Raw genomic sequence first — 14,720 nt, 5'->3', positions numbered from 1 at the left:
CTCTTGGTCTCCCTCTACGATTTTTACCCTCCACACTGCCCTCCAATACTAAATTGGTGAGCCCTTCATGCCTCAGAATATGTCCTACTAAACTATTCCTTCATCTAGTTTAGTTGTGCCACAAACTTCTTTTCTCCCAAATCCTATTCAATACCTACTCATTAGTTATATGATCTCCCCATCTAATCTTCAGCATTCTTCTGAAGCACCACATTTCGAAAGCTTCTATTCTCTTCTTGTCCAAACTAGTTATCGTCCATGTTTCACTTCCATACATGGCTACGCTCCATACAAATACTTTGAGAAACGACTTCCTGACACTTAAATCAATACTCGATGTTAACAAATTTCTCTTCTTCAGAAACGCTTTCCTTGCCATTGCCACTCTACATTTGATATCCTCTCTACTTCGACCATCATCAGTTATTTTGCTCTCCAAACAGCAAAACTCCTTTACTACTTTAAGTGTCTCATTTCCTAATCTAATTCCCTCAGCATCACCCGACTTAATTCGACTACGTTCCATTATCCTTGCTTTGCTTTTATTGATGTTCATCTTATACTCTTCTTTCATGACACTGTCCATTCCGTTCAACTGCTCTTCCAAGTCCTTTGCTGTCTCTGACAGAATTACAATGTCATCGGCGAACCTCAAAGTTTTTATTTCTTCTCCATGGATTTTAATACCTACTCCGAATTTTTCTTTTGCTTCCTTCACTGCTTGCTCAATACAGAGATTGAATAACATCGGGGAGAGACTACAACCCTGTCTCACTCCCTTCCCAACCACTGCTTCCCTTTCATGTCCCTCGACTCTTATAACTGCCATCTGGTTTCTGTACAAATTGTAAATAGCTTTTCGCCACCTTCAGAATTTGAAAGAGAGTATTCCAGTCAACATAGTCAAAAGCTTTCTCTAAGTCTAAAAGTGCTAGAAACGTAGGTTTGCCTTTCCTTAATCTAGCCTCTAAGGTAAGTCGTAGGGTCAGTATTGCCTCACGTTTTCCCATATTTCTACGAAATCCAAACTGATCTTCCCCGAGGTCAGCTTCTATAAGTTTTTCCATTCGTCTGTAGAGAATACACGTTAGTATTTTGCATCCGTGACTTATTAAACTGATTGTTCGGTAATTTTCACATCTGTCAACACCTGCTTTTTTTGGGATCGGAATTATTATATTCTTCTTGAAGTCTGAGGGTTAGAGTTTTGTCAGGACTGGCTCTCCCAAGGCCGTCAGTAGTTCTAATGGAATGTTGTCTATTCCCGGGGCCTTGTTTCGACTCAGGTCTTTCAGTGCTCTGTCAAATTCTTCACGCAGTATCGTATCTCCCATTTCAACTTCATCTACATCCTCTTCCATTTCCATAATATTGTCCTCAAGTACATTGCGCTTGTATAGGCCCTCTATATACTCCCTCCAACTTTCTGCTTTCCCTTCTTTGCTTAGAACTGTGTTTCCATCTGAGCTCTTGATATTCATACAAGTGGTTCTCTTTACTCCAAAAGTCTCTTTAATTTTCCTGTACGCAGTATCTATCTTACCCCTAGTGAGATAACCCTCTACATCCTTACATTTGTCCTCTAGCCATCCCTGCTTAGCCATTTTGCACTAAACTGGATTTTTATATTTTCTCCTTTCATCAATTAAATTCAGTATTTCTTCAGTTACCCAAGGATTTCTACTAGCCCTCGTCTTTTTACCTACTAGGTCCTCTGCTGCCTTCACTACTTCATCTCTCGAAGCTACCCATTCTTCTTCTACTGTATTTCTTTCCCCCATTCCTGTCAATTGTTCCACTACTTGTATAGTGCGCCAAATTTCCCTTCTGTAACACGTATTGACATTTTTCGAACTCACACACCTTTTTGCGTTGTTTTGCACTTCTGTTTTCCTTCTCAGCTACCCCTGCACGCTGGAAACCTTTTGAATTCAATAAATGTCATTTTTGTACAAATGTGGACTCCAGCTTCCACGTATATAAGCTACCGCAACGTTTTGGTGCACCGCGCGCCTAAAAATAGTTACAAATCATCTTGCGAAGATCGCAATTCTCGCGAAAGGGCAGTTGAGAACAACCATGGGAGTTGAAGTCACGCAACTTGAATTGATTTGAAATGTCGTGAAGTGAGGAACAGTGGGGATACACCTAGACGTGACAGTGCCGTGACGACCAGTGTCAATTGATCTTTTGTCTTCGATACGGTGCCTCTTTAAACGCCAAACATTTCGCTACTTTGGTTACAGAAGCATCCATCGTAGGAGCGCCAATAATTTGTTCACTTAGCTCCAACATAATACACTCATAGCTACACAGAACACCGCGACTGACACTTGCAACGTAGTGGGACATCGCACAGGTTCCATTGGTGGTGAAATACAATATCACCACCGGCAGGCTTGGCTAACACCTGCACTTATGTTCTAGCATGAATTTCTCGTGTCGGCCGCTGTGGCCGAGCGGTTCTAGGCGCTTCAGTCCGGAACCGCACTGCTGCTGCCGTCGCAGGTTCGAATCCTGCCTCGGGCATCGATGTGTGTGATGTCCGTAGATTAGTTAGATTTAGGTACTTCTAAGTTCTAGGGGACTGATGACCTCAGATATTAAGTCCCACAGTGCCTAGAGCCATTTGAACCGTTTGAATTTTTCGTGGAGTTCCCATATTTCTGCATTGTTCTGCGACAGCAGAACGATGTCTGCGGGACACACGGAGAATGTACCCTCTTCTGAGAAAGCACCAATCTTGTTCTGCATTGGTCTTAGCGTGGGATTACGTGTGTAACTTGTCCACCTCAAACCTGTCGACCAGTGCTTCGATCCAGCATGGCTACATTTCGTGGACGTCGGTGACACATTCTCTTTTGCAGTGCAGACACGCCAGTGTTTAACGGGGCGGCACTGTTTCCGTCTACCTGCAAATTCAGCCAACTGCCGGCCGCCGCGGCAGATCGGCCACTGGCAGGCGCGTCACGTCCAGCGGTGGGGGAGACTGCGAGCAACCGCAGCCGCGGCCGCGCCTCAGCTGTTGCCAGCAGTTCATTGTCGGGGTCACGTCGCGGTGTTATCCGCGGCGCTGCCGTCTCTGGCACAGCCAGCCAGCACCTGTTGGTACCGCCGCCATCTGCCGACCGCCGTACCTGACCGCAGAACGACATTTCTAGTGACTGCTGTGCAGCAGGAAGGGCTAAACAGTTCGTTCCCGAAATCAGTTATTGCGGTTAAAACGATTATTTATAACGGTCATAAGTAACTTCCAAAAAAATAGACAACTTACTTGTACTTCCAAATGCACCAGCAGTATCCTGCACATCTGGTATAAGTCAATGCGTATGCAGTTACTTCTCAGTGTACTATTCACAGAAAACGTAGCAGTTCCTGCAGTTATTGATAACTAGCAACAGTATCTGCCGAATTGTGCCAAACTACGAAGCTGAGCTGACCAAATTTACGCAAATCAAAAAAAGTTTTGCATCACCTTGGTTCCAAGAGTTGCAGAACCTGTACAGAGAATTGGAATAGACATCTACGTAAACATCATTTCCGCTCTTTTTATTGCTCATGAAAACCACACACTGCATGTTGTACCACCATACATCGAGACCTTCAGAGGTGGTGGTCCAGACTGCTGTACACACCCGTACGTCTAATACCCAGTAACACGTCATCTTGCACTGATGCGTACCTGTATTCGTCGTGGCATACTATCCACAAGTTCATCAAGGCACTGTTGCTCCAGATTGTCCCACTCCTCAACGGCGATTCGTCGTAGATCCCTCAGAGTGGTTGGTACGTCACGTTGTTCATAAACACTCCGTTTAAATCTATCCCAGGCATGTTCAATACCACACATTGCATGTTGTACCACCATATATCGAGACCTTCAGCGGTGGTGGTCCATATTACTGTACACACCAGTACATTTAATACCCAGTAACACGTCCTCTTGCATTGATGCGTACCTGTATTCGTCGTGGCATACTATCCACCAGTTCATCAAGGCACTGTTGGTCCAGATTGTCCCACTCCTCAACGGCGATTCGGCATAGATCCCTCAGAGTGGTTGGTACGTCACGTTGTTCATAAACAGCCCTTTTAAATCTATCCCAGGCATGTTCGATAGGCTTCATGTCTGGAGAACATGTTGGCCACTCAAGTCGAGCGATGTCGTTATCCTGAAGGAAGTCATTCACAAGATGTGCACGATTGGTGGTCGGGCGGGGGGGGGGGGGGGGGGCGCATTGTCGTCCATGAAGACGAGTGCCTCGCCTATGTGCTGCCGATATTATTGCACTATCGGTCGGAGGATGGCATTCACATATCGTACAGCCGTTAAGACGCCCTCCATGACGACCAGCGGCGTACGTCAGCCCCACATAACGCCACCCCAAAACAGCAGAGAACCTCCACCTTGCTGCACTCGCTGGACAGTGTGTCTAAGGCGTTCAGCCTGACCGGGTTGCCGTCAAACATGGCTCCGACGATTGTCTGGTTCAAGGCATACGCGACATTCATCGCTCAAGAGAACGTGATGCCAATCCTGAGCGGGCCATTCGGCATGTTTTTGGGCCCATCTGTACCGCACTGCACTGTGTCGTGATTGCAAAGATGGACCTCGCCATGGACGTCGGAAGTGCAGTAGCGCATCATGCAGCCTATTGCGCACAGAGTGAGTCATAACACGACGTCCTGTGGCTGCACGAATAGCATTATTCAACATGGTGGCGTTGCTGTCAGGGTTCCTCCGAGCCACAATCCGTAGATACCAGTCATCGACTGCAGTAGCAGCCCTTGGGAGGCCTGAGCGAGGCATATCATCTACAGTTCCTGTCTCTCTGAACAACATCGCTTTGGTTCACTCCGAGACGCCTGGACACTTCCCTTGTTGAGAGCCCTTCCTGGCACAAAGTAACAGTGCGGACGCGATCGAACCGCGGTATTGACCGTCTAGGCAGGGTTGAACTACAGACGACACGAACCATGTACCTCCTTTCTGATGGAATGACTGGAACTGATCGGCTGTCGGACCGTCTCCACCTAATAGGCGCTGCTCATGCACGGATGTTTACATCTTTGGGCGTGTTTAGTGACATACGTGAACAGTCAAAGGGACTGTGTCGGTGATACAATATCCACAGTCAACGTCTATCTTCAGGAATTCTGGGAACCGGGGTGATTCAACACTTTTTGGATTTGTGAAGTTTGAATAAATTTGTATTTGAGCAGTCAACTGTTCCAAATACCATTGGAAAATGGCGGGTGCGGAAGTACTGCCAAAAGGTAAACGCAAATATTTAAACAAGCCCAAATGAGCGTTCACAACACACACGATTTGAGAATCTTCATCTAGTGGTATTTGAAGATATGCGTCGCGCAGATCAATTTTTGAAAAGTAGCGACCGGCGCCTAATCTGTCCATGAGATCCTCTGGGCGTGGCAATGGATTAGCATTAATCACAGTTTGTGGGTTGACTGTAGACTTAAAGTCAACACAGAGGCGAATGCGACCTGAAGGTTTGGGGAGCAAAACCAGTGGACTTGGCCACTGACTGGTTTTTATGGGCCCAATAGTTCCGCTGTTTTGGGATTCTATAAGTTAAACAAACACATTGTCCCAAAATATAATGGGAACAAGTCTGGCCCGCAAAATTTCGGCTGAGCATTGTCTTTCATATTAATAAGTGCAACAAAATTGTTAGCCTTGCCTAAACCTTCAGAAAAAGAGTTCCGAGAATACTTTCAGCGAGCTAGCCTCACTGTCTTTTGCATTGAATGCAGTCACTGGCAACACATTGTCCTGAATTTGAAAGCCAAACAATTCAAAGGAATCAAGGCTAAGCATGTTCTCACAAACGCGTGATTGTAGCGCAGTGAAAGTCACACTTTGCGTATGCTAGCGATACATCGCAGGCAAAGTACATTTTCCGAGAACGGGAATGTGTTGTCCATCGTAAGCCATCAGGTGCGTGCCAGTTTCGGACTGGCGTGGTGAGCCTAACAGTTCATATGTGTTGCAATTCAGCAATGTAACAGAGGCCCCCGTGTCCAACTGAAATTTCACACGTTTTCCACAAAGTTACAAATGAACAAAAGTTTGTTGGACTGGCGTACCACTGAAGAAACTGCTTGCTAATTTTGCTAAAACCTGTACCAGGTTTTGAATACACTGTGTTGATTACGTGGGCCCTATGACTAGATTTTTGTGAGTGGGCGAATTCTTATGTTTGTTTCATTGCAAACATACGGATTTTACGTGATCTTTCTTGCCAAAAGCGTGACCCTGTGCTTGTCTGGACGGACAGTCTTGGCGTTTGTGCCGTGAATAACGCCGAGGGCATGACTTAATTCTGTTTACTGATGTAGCCACCTGTTTACAGAACTGTATACGTGGCTTGGAGCACGCATTGCTGTTCCTGCCCACTGGGCCGGTCGTGAGCAAGGGACGACTCAACCCGACAAATTGGTGGCTGCTCAAATTTATCGGCCGCTACGCCACCTGAATCATACTGATCTAGAATTTGAACTTTGTCATGAAATGATAGATCCGACTCTTTCAAAATCTGTTCTATAAGTTTGACATCAGTTACAATGTGCGCGATCGCATCACGCAACATAACATCTGAATATAAAGCACCACAAGCACATCTGAATTTCTCCAACGCCCACCAGAAAACACTCAATAGAAAAAACACTATAAGAGACGCTGTTAAAATATATAAACACACCCCTGCAAAGAAAAGACAAGGTAGAATTACGGCACCACACAAAAGCCGACGACAAAACAAAATAGAGACAATCTGTGGCAGCTGGCGGCTTTGAGTACGAAACGTTAACAGGGTTTCGCTGTGTTATTGCTCCTACATCGTCAGCATCAAGTTATTCGGACATCTCGTCACCATGTTGTTATGTCTCGTAATCCTGCATACTCGGTTTGACAGACAAACAATCAAACAACTCATATTAATGAGTTTTATTAAAACAAGACAAGTACAAATACAAAACTTTGATAGATGTGTCGCAAGCGAAGAGCGACATACAAAATGATCAGGCTTCTTCAGATCAGACACACACAAGTCTGTGCTACTTAGAGATTGCTAATAACAGAGGCTACGATGCGTCGGCCAACGAAGTGGCTAACGTTCAAGCTGCTATCGAAGTGGGCTGCCACCAGTCGGGCCTGGCGCTTATGTCGTCTTCACCTAGGGGCTGCTGCTGTCACATTGTCTTCCTGGAGGAATGTACGATTGGCTGACCTCTTCTCACAGATTACTCTTCCCTGTCGTTCCCGACTGGCGTGCCAGTGATGACTTTACGCCGTAACAGTTATGGTAGTTAAAAATACCGTCACGGGTAAATCCAGCCTCATCTGCGACCAGAATACTGCATACAAACAAGGGAGTCAGGGTACACTGTTGTTGCACCCTGGGAGGGAAGTGTGACTCGTTGAAGGTTTGCACTCGCTGGAGATGATATGGAAAGAGTACTGGCCGATGTAAAATCCGCCACATACTGCTATGACTCAAGACACTCTCTTGGGCAGCAATCCTCCTTGTTGAAGTACTCGGACGTTCGTGTACAATGCGTGACACCCTTTCCTGAACATCATATGTTCTGGATCTGGATCGATCTTCTCGTACATAGTGTGCGGAACTCTCGGTTTCTCTAAGGTGCTGATGTAACCGGCTAAATGTACGCCTGTCTGGTTGCTTGTTGGGAGGAAAAGCTTCTTCAAACAATCGTGCATTCTCAAGAACACTGCCATTCACTTTGACATACACGAAGCGCATGTCAGCGTACTCTTCATTGGTGTAACCTCCTTCCATGGTGCCGTCACGTTCGTAACTGATTGTGAGGCCTGTACGGCACAGTGTACAGAGGGGGAAAGAGAAGTAGTTGTGCATATGTAAACAAACAGATAGTCGATCCCAAGCCTTGAGATACCAAAGTCAATAGTGCGGTATCCAGGGGCGTTTACAGTTGGTCTCAACTCGAATTAACGCGATACCTCGGCCACCATTGATATGCGGACACACGTTCATTGAAACTTTTAGTTGTTTTTGGCCTGTACTTTTCAGGTGTGAATTATTGACCATCACTTCTGAAGCACTCTGAATGTGAATTTTGTAAGTGTTATTTTTAAATTATTCGTGCACGACTTGCACGGTAATTTCTTAACGCAGACATCACACTTCGCGAACTTCATATCTAAAGTAGTGAAGTACTTCCACACTTGGCTGCCCGTGGACTTCTTCGTCTCGTTACACCATCCGTAGCGAAAACGAAAAAAAGATATACTTGTAGAGTCTTCGGAAAAGGAAACAGAAATGGATTCCAGCTATCCACTTCTAATATCATTATAATTTTGGAAATAACCAATTACTCCATCAGTTATTTCCACGGAAGCCTGAATATCGTAAGTTCACCATGATTTATCCATGGTCAGATAGGGCAAGATGGAATTAGAAGTATACTCATCGGAAAATAGATGATGCACAGTGTTGGCAGTTGCTCATCAGTTATTTCCATGGTAGTAGGAACGTCACATCGTTAGTGTATTCGTTACTTGTGGTAAGACAGAGCGAGACCGAAAGAGAAGTAGTGAAGTGTGTCGTACACACGTTGGCAAACAGGTCACGTGCAGCATTGACAGTTATTGAAATAACTGTCTGATACCGATAAGCGGTTATTTTGCTAAATGTGAATACTCAATAATCGGTTATTTACACCAGTTAAGTTATTTTTTGCCACCTGTACTGTGCAGAGCAGGGGCACAGGGTCAGTGCCAGGGACGGGGGATTACTGTTGCATCCCTATTCTCAGCTCCCCAAAAATATTAACTGCCAACAACTTTAACAGATGTCGTGGACTTCCTGGCTGTGAAATTCGCAGCCTCTAACGTCAACATTCTGTTTCAGACCATAATAATATTTTAGGCATGTGTTTTCCGAGCGTTTTAGTAACAAGAACATCCCTTCACATTTTATTCAGCCTCATGATTTATTTTTATTTATTTTTACCTTTTTTACTTTCTATAACATTACCGAATCAAATGATTAAACTTTTTTCTTGGTTTATGAATTTTAATTTCTCTCTGAGTTATTCGTAAGAAAGCTACAGATTTTAAACATCTGCATAAATCCCCAATGTCGTTACATAGGGTGGTCAGAACAGTCTGTAAAGATCGTAAGGATGTTGCCGGGTAGACTGTGCTGACAGACAACTGTTGAGATAAAAATTCATGGCGTGACGCCGTTTCTCAGTTAATTAGCATTGGGGCTAGCCAATCGAGCCATTGCACTCGCAAATTCAAGCAGCCCACCAGATACAATTAGTATCATCCTGAATAATAACCGCTTGGCTGCTCTCGAAAATAATTTATATAACGACCGGTTAGGTAGCCTAGAAGCCACATCATCAGGTTAAATCTGTTAAATTACAAAAAGCGTTCACTACAATTGTGGTCGAATTATAGTTACAGTCAACAGTTAGAAACAAAGCAGTCCGCAGCGCGTGGTCGTGCGGTAGCGTTCTCGCTTCCTGCGTCCGGGTTCCCGGGTTCGATTTCCGGCGGGGTCAGGGATTTTCTCTGCCTCGTGATGACTAGGTGTTTTGTGATGTCCTTAGGTTAGTTAGGTTTAAGCGCTTCTAAGTTCTAGGGGACTGATGACCATAGATGTTAAGTCCCATAGTGCTCAGAGCCATTTGAACCATTTTTAGAAACGGAGCAAATTACGTACATGGTGAATCATGATATTAAAGCTGTAACATGGGTGGGACCGAACATTACTTGTTTATGAATAAGTATGGGTCCACGGCTCCTCAAGCGTGTCTAAATATTTTTTTAACTATAAAAACTGTCAAGAAATATCCTCTCAAACTAATACGATAAAAAACCAATTCTGGGCTAGAACAAAAAGTCAAAAATTAAAACTTAAAAACATCTATCACGAATCAAAACGGACGACAAAAAGCCGAAAATAACAGTTAACCATTAAATATACGGGCACAATCCATCCAGAAAGCATGAACAACATCCATATACACCAGGTGATCAAAAGTATCCGGACACCCGGCTGAAAGTGAATTACAAGTTCATGGCGCCCTACATCGGTAATGCTGGAACTCAATATGGTGTTGGCCCAACCTTAGCCTCGACGACAGCTTCCACTCTCGCAGGCATACGTTCAGTCAGGTGCTGGAAGGTTTCTTGTGGAATGGCAGCCCATTCTCCACGGAGTGCTGCACTGAGGAGAAGTATCGATGTCGGTCGGTGAGGCCTGGCACAAAGTCGGCGTTCCAAAACATCCCAGAGGTATTCTGTAGGATTCACGTCAGGACTCTGTGCAGGCCAGTCCATCTCCACTGGGCAATTCCTCCTGTATTACCACCAACGTCTCATGCACACTGTTTAGCAGAAGATGTCCCCCTGCAGCACACTGTGCCAAAACAGTGGGACTTCTTGTCTTTATAATCCTCCGTTAATCCAAGTTCTTGTATTTTCTTCCACAAACATCGGTTAAAGTAAAAATTACAACGGGGAAGGAATGTTTCAGAGAACAGGATACTGATAGCTTTAATTGTAGCCATTTCAAAGTTTAACGCTTCAGTTTTCGCTGACCACCTATGCACCTATTTTAATTTTCAGCCCGGAAATAAGTCTTTGATATGTATTTGAATTTTGTCTGGAAGCAAAGAAAATATAATCGGAAATACCTTCATCTCCTTTTTCACGGTTCCGAAGTCGACGTGTATTGTGCACAGTTACTTGAACTGTTTCGAACAACTGTCAAATGTCTCGACAATAAGGACAGTACTATTTTCACACAGGATTTTCTCCACATCTACACAATCGAAGGCCCAGACTCTTTTGTCAGTAGCACACCCGTCGTCAGTTTTCAAAAACCTATTACCTTCAGTTAAATTTGAAGTATGTTCGCTCGGTTCAATCTCAGAGCTAGAGCCACGGTATTGGGTCGTTCAGATAACTGCTCTTCCTACTCTAGACAATCCAGTCTTACACTTCTCATAGTTTGACAGATTTGCGACCAAATCTAAATCTATGTCTCTCAAATCTTGAAATTTCTCTTTGTAAATTTGTAAAAGAGGCATTTTTTTTATCCGCAGTCTCTTTTCCTGTGTTTATGCATTCGGTTTTTTTATTCGCATATATGATACGCCAGGTGGGCAAGAACGTTGATGTTCATCCATGATTCTGCCAGCTGTAATTATTAAACGGTCTCTCCAGCTACTCCGTTCGTAAATGAAGCACAAACAGTTCATATACAAATTACATTTTCTGTGTGCCCGGTAGCGCTGACCATCCATGAAAAGACACGTCCCTCCTATCGTTGTAATTATCTGTATTGCTCAGAGTGCATGTAAGCCAAGCACCGCACGAAAATGCACTGAAACGAAGGGTGTCGGCGAGGGCACTGCCTGTCCGTGACAACCCATCCGCTGCTGGTGAATGATTGGCTGAAATCAGCAGCGGGAGAGGCATTGACTAGAAATACCACGCTACAAAACCAGGTGGCCGGAAGTGGCACGGTACCTGTCATCTACAATGGATCGGAAACGGCGCAGCCCTTTTAACGTGATACAGAAGTGCACTATTTTAATAATAAAAACAATAAAATACATAGAATGTATAGATGTTAATAGTAACAATCCGTTTATTACCATACGATACAGAAAATGTCTTCATGTTGCAGTGACTTTTTTTTGCACAAGTGAATAATATATTGCCTTAGCATGACGTCCAAGAAATTTCAACTAAGAACAATAGTTCTTACGGATGATGGCTGTGTAGTAAAGTATAGCCGTTCATATAAATATTGACTGACAATCATTTCGGATAAAAGTGGAAGCGACGAGGAAATCAAGCACAGAATAGAAAAGACGAAGATGCGAATTAAGTAGTTATACGCCATTAATTGTAATAAAACGATGTCAAAAAATTTGAGAAGGAGGGTATACGAAACTACAGTTGAGAGCATTGATCTGTGCGCTGCTGAACTGCGTCAAGTCTCCAGGGTCAATGACAAGAAAGTAAAGGTAATCGAAATGGAGTTTTGGAGAAGAAGTTGTGAAGTAATAGCAAGGGACAAAATACGAAATGTTGTGCTATGAGAAAAGATGGAAGTTAGGAAAGCTGTCGTAGACACAGTTAAAAATGAACGGCTAACATGATATGGACATCTTAGAAGACTCTTAGAAATTTGGATACGGAGATAGCTTAAACATGGAGGAAGAACAAAGGCTGCTTTACAAAGTGTGTGGTACAATATACTGTAGTTACTGATTTGAAGAATAATGCGCGAATTAAGTAAAAATATTTAGTTTTTGAAGAAGCTATTTCTCTTTGACGTTTGATCGTTATCATGCTTGTGAAAATGCTTTTATTGGTTGATATGTGCTATGTGATACAATCCAAAGTAATGAATACAATGCTTATACAGTCTCCAGTGTGTTTAACCCACACTTCAAAACTGTTCGTTGCATACTGTACACATTCTAAAAGTATAGCTACTTCAGTAGCACGATGCATAGGATCCCACTCCTGCTCATGCCCGTCTCTATGTACTGCTCTGCAGAGACGCTGCGCACGCCGACGCATCATGCATTGGGACAGCTTGGCCGTATGGGAGATCGGACGACACGTCACCAACTGCGCTTACCCTAATAGGTAGCCACGTGACGGGAGCTGATGTTACTGCACGTACGAGCAGCTTCGTTACTGACCATCACTCATCTTAACAGAGCTACTGCAGGTTACAGCCAGTTACATTGTTTCATGAAGCACTACGATTGTGTACACTGGTTTGAAATGTGTGGCTGTACGACTGTGTAGATGAATAAATTAATAAATTTTCAAGTTAACTCAATCTCCCGACGGTTCTTGGTAGAACAACATTATAATAAATGAAAAGCACAGAAATGAATGTTTCTTTCAGTGGTTTCTACCTACGCTCAGATTGTCAGCCTTCCTGTTACTTAGTTTTCTTAGTGGAGCGTGTAACCTTTTCAACTTTGCCTTACTCAGCTTTGTGTGGTTTGCCAGTTCTAACTGTGGATTATAAGCAGTGCCAGGTTTGTTGTTGACATCAGCTGCAGTCAAGATAAAAATGTGAACCTTTACCTGGGAAGAACGTTACATGTCATTTCGCATGCCCATCCATGTGGGCATGTCCTCACACAAGTAACTACAAAGTATCAGCCTGTCTTATAAGTCCCCTAATTCCTCCCCATTTTCCCATTTTCAACACTCTTCGTGTTCTTGCTATTTATTCTCCGAAAATTAGCTATGAAATTGATATATGTAAAAATATAGACGTTCCAATTAATTTTTTTGGGAGGGGGGAGGGTAAGGGCTTCTTGATCCTCATGATACCCACCCCCTCCCCCGCCCCTTACACTCTCACCAGAGTGAGGCACAAAAGGTGTCGTTCAGGCGGAAAAGTTTACGCGACGTTCTTGGTAGTGTTCGTAACATGATGTGGTACGGTCTATGCGACCTTGGTCATGTGGTTGGCACCATTTTAAAACAACTGAAAGGCACACTGCGTTTATTCCCCATACTCAAAGAATTTCACGGTGAATCCGTGTGAAATTTAGACGTTTTGGCCAGAAGAATAGTACTGTTCCGCGTGCGTCAATTTTGGATTACGTTTGCAGATATCTCATCATTTCACTTTCACATTGTGCTCCAATTATTATCTGTACCACAGCAGACTGTGGTTGCAGGACATCCAGAATATGTACTCTCTTCTGGCTACGCGCCACAATTGTTGCGCTATGATCTTAGTGTGGAACGACTTGTGTGAAACTTTTTTTTTTCAGTAGTTGCGTATATGATCCACTTTGCTTTTTTATGGAATTGTAAAAAGCAGTTCCATCTTTTCTGTGAAACAAAGTTATATATTTCATTTAGTGCTCTGCATAAATAAGAAACCTAACCATTCTGGCACTCAATATCTGAAAAGAATTTTCTTCGGTTTGTTAATCATCTCAGGTAGATACGTGGCATGGGATATCTGCAGCGTCTCCTGGCCAGTCGTCATAAAAAGCGTGTGATAGAATTTTTTCTGTGTGTGTAAGACCAGTTAACATGTATCGATATAGTGCCACACACACGGCAAAAGAGAAATAATTTAAACACGAATAAACATGACCAAGTGAAGCAATAAAGCAAGACTGTGTAAACATTTCACGAATATATTATGCCTGTATGTAGAACATTCATAATTATTTGACGTTTTATGCATTTTTTAACTTTCAGTCCATGACATATTATTATCTTTGAAACTAGTATTCTTGTTAAATGAATTAGTGATTATGGTCTGTGCCTCACATAAAAAGGACAATTCAGTATATGTATAAATAATAAAAAGCATTGTAATAATCTCGGTGTTCTCTTTGGGTTTCGTTACGAGTAACACTTGCGTGTTAAGCAAATGTATATGCTGGCCGTGAGTCTTTTGTTCATGAAGCTTGAGATCCTCCATTAGGCGAGTTGTTGTAAACAGGTGTGTAAAATTAATGCATTTTTGATTGAATATACAGAGTTTGAGCAAATATGTTTTTAAAATACTTTGTACAGTTGCCAGCCATTCGTCCCGTAAAAAATTTAGACATTTTCAGCATTTAATTTAGCGGAAGCCGCTGTACCAATCTGCGAGGGTAACGGCCGCAGACGCAGCACATTTAAAAAAATATTTATTTCA

The sequence above is a fragment of the Schistocerca piceifrons genome, chromosome 1 (assembly GCF_021461385.2).
Source record: "Schistocerca piceifrons isolate TAMUIC-IGC-003096 chromosome 1, iqSchPice1.1, whole genome shotgun sequence".
Lineage (NCBI taxonomy): Eukaryota > Metazoa > Arthropoda > Insecta > Orthoptera > Acrididae > Schistocerca > Schistocerca piceifrons.
The sequence above is the reverse complement of the archived record's forward strand: the minus strand, read 5'-3'. Positions refer to the sequence as shown.